A 3024-nucleotide genomic window follows, 5' to 3' on the forward strand; every position below is an offset into this window, starting at 1 on the left:
CTTTTCTGGGTGCCTGATGTCCTCTGCCGGCATTCAGAAGTTGTTTTGTGGAATTTACTCAACATTTAAATGCTCTTTTGATGAATTTGTGGGGGAGAAAGTGTTCTCCCCGTCCTACTCCTCCGCCATCTTGGCTCCTCCTCGAAGTGCTTGTTTTCAACAGAACAGGCTGTGCATTGAGCCCCCAGTCAAGTCCTTCAAAGGGCAGGTACCCACGGAGACCCAAGTTGGATGTGGCAGGCCAGGAGCAGGGATACCAGAAGCCCAACCACCCCATTGATGAAAGGAAACAGGAATTTTGAGGCAGCCTCAGGGAGTCTGAATCTGAGGCTCTTGGAGGGGGATGGGAAAAGCACACACAGGTGTTCCCAAGTGAGCACCCTAGGGCCACAAGAGGGGTCTTTATGGGAAGAAATTGAAACTGAGGACAACAGCCTATGGATGCCATCTGGGGGTGGGTGGAGCTCGGGGAGGCTGCAAGCTCAGTGGAGCGCCTGACTGTGCCCTCCCACACAGCATCATGAGGAGTCTGTGTCTCAGGTGCTTTGGGAACGGTCAACTGGAACATGAGGTCACTTCCACTGTGCTCGAGCACAGCCCTACTCTGGGGAGAGCTCGACATGGGGGTTGGGGGGAGCAGGACAACAGGACTCTGACTTTGGGGCCATCTGAGCAGGACCTACCAACTGGCAGCATCAGCTTGAAGAGACCAAAGCCAGAAGAGGGGCAAGGCTGGGCCAGGGGTGGAGGAGTGGGACCAGCAACTCAGGATAGGCCAAAAAGCCTGCTACGGACCCCATCTTCTGGGAGGGTCTCTTGCCAGGGGTCCATCTGACCCCTGGGGTCTCTCTCAGTGGTAGCTGAGCCAGGACACACCAGGGCCTGGCCTTCAGGAAAAGCCAGCCACAGGCTTGCCCATTTGTAGGGGTGGGGGTGGGGACAGTGGTATGTTTGTCAGCCCATCCAGGGCCTGACTCCCTGAAACAAGGCACCTGGCAGTAGATGGAAGCTTTTGCAGGCAATCAGAAAAATACTTTTATGTACTTTCAGACAAGAGACAAGCTGGGGATCCCATATCTGTCTCCATCCCCCTCCCCCACACTGGGCCAGGGCTGCCTCTCCACATCACCTCTGTGACCTCATGAAACAATAAGGGGGCTGACCACTTAATTGGCTGCCTGACCCTCAACAAAGATTCTAGAATTTCCAGAGGTTATGTATGGGACACCTCAACCCTGGCCTGAGGCCCTTCTGCCATGAGTGTTCACTGCTTGGGTAGAGAATGCTCCTGAGCTAGACTGGCTCCATGACTAGTCAGAGTCCCCATGAGGCACGTGACACCCCACTGGCCACATCAACTGATGGGGAGCCCACAGCAGAGGACCCCCCTGATTCCTCCCTGATGTACATGTGGATTCGGGGGAAATTTTGGCAAAGCAGGGTGACCAACCCTAGGACCCATATCTGGGCTCCCAAGAAAAACCATCCCCACAGGGCCTGAGCCCAGAAATGGCCAACAAGGAAGAGAACAATGCTGTCCTAGGGCTGTCCTTCCCCAGGAAGCTCTGGATGATCGTGGAGGATGTGGCCTTCACCTCTGTGCACTGGAATGATCAGGGAGACATGGTGGTCATTGAGGCAGATCTCTTCCAGAGGGAGGTCCTCCAGCACAGAGGCACAGAGATCATCTTTGAGACAGACACTATCAAGAGTTTCATCCATGAACTGAACCTCTGTAGGTTCAGGAAAATCCACCCTCTGGGTAGCTCTGCAGGGAAGAAGAGGATGATGGTAACGTAGAAAGCCATTCCAGGAAGACTAGACTAGATAAGCCAAGTGCTGGACGGGTTTCATTTCCCAGCAGAATGTTTTTCTTGTGAGAGGGTGGCTAATGAAAGAGAAAGCAGGGCCTGTCGTGTTCCAAAAACCCCCTTAGACAGGATGCCCAGGGGTGACTCCAGACCCTGAGGGGCCGCTTGATGTCAGGGATGGCCAGTAGCACCTCAAGGGAGGCCGGCCCCAGGTGAGCTCTAGGGAGTGACATGCCAGGGCCTCATAACATGCCAGGCATGAAAAGACCTTGTCTCCATAGTTAGGCAGGGTGAGGACGGTGGTGGGGAGGAGGGTGGCGAGGAAGGGCTCCTCTCCCCCACAATGGCTAAAGTGGTTCATTTCCTTTCAGATCTATCACAACTCCAATTTTCAGAGAGACAAGCCTCTCTTCCTGCAGATCACCCAGAGGAAAGGTGACCCCAGAACAACTGCTCAGCCCACCACTGGTGCAACAACAACCCCAAAGAGGCAGAAGTGAGTGGTGGCAACCGGACACTCTCCTCAACTCCATCACAAGAAGTGCTCCTAAGAGGCTGGCAAGAAAGTCCAGAAGGGAGCTCCAGCTGCTCACAGAACCCCCTGCCTGCACTCATTTGTGCTCTCTTGCCTTGGTCTATGGGCAGTGTAGACGGGCGGGCAAAGGGAAACCATCTCCCCAGTGAGCAGGGCAGCCCCAGTGGAGAGGATACATCCAGCAATGCCATGTCTGTACCCCTAGGTACTTCTGGAAGGGATGGCCCAGGGGAACTTCCTGAGAGCTTCCCAGAGTACACAGATTACAAATCAGTGATGGCTTTGTACAACACCTGTTCCTCCATCCTGATGGCAGCCCTTTCTGTCACAGCCCCAAATGAGGCCTCTGAGGCAGAGGAGGAGCAGGGAGAGTCCTCAGATTATAAGTGTGTCCTCTGTGAGCAGGTCAAGGAAAAGCCCAATCCCTGAGTTCCCAGGCCCCTAGGGACACTAAAAAGCACTCTTTTGCAATCTAAAATTGATTTCTGAATCTAATAAAGTAAAGCTAAACTCCACTGGAGTTAATAAGGAATCAAACAAGAACTGTGAGTCTGTGTTCTTTCCATCTGTCCATGCTATTCACACATGGCACTGGGTGAGCCAGAATAAGGCTGGAAACCCATGCCCCAGGCAGGCTTCAGTCCGGTGCCTGTGGTCGCTTTTCATCTGAAGCAGTAG

General features: G+C 53.7%; 1 pseudogene; it reads left to right on the plus strand.

Moving 5' to 3' along the window:
* Positions 1-1306: 1306 nt before the first annotated feature.
* LOC129639126 (heat shock transcription factor, X-linked member 3-like) lies at positions 1307-2775 on the plus strand (annotated as a pseudogene).
* Positions 2776-3024: the final 249 nt, after the last annotated feature.

Source organism: Bubalus kerabau, chromosome X (genome assembly GCF_029407905.1).
Source record: "Bubalus kerabau isolate K-KA32 ecotype Philippines breed swamp buffalo chromosome X, PCC_UOA_SB_1v2, whole genome shotgun sequence".
In the NCBI taxonomy this organism is placed as follows: domain Eukaryota; kingdom Metazoa; phylum Chordata; class Mammalia; order Artiodactyla; family Bovidae; genus Bubalus; species Bubalus kerabau.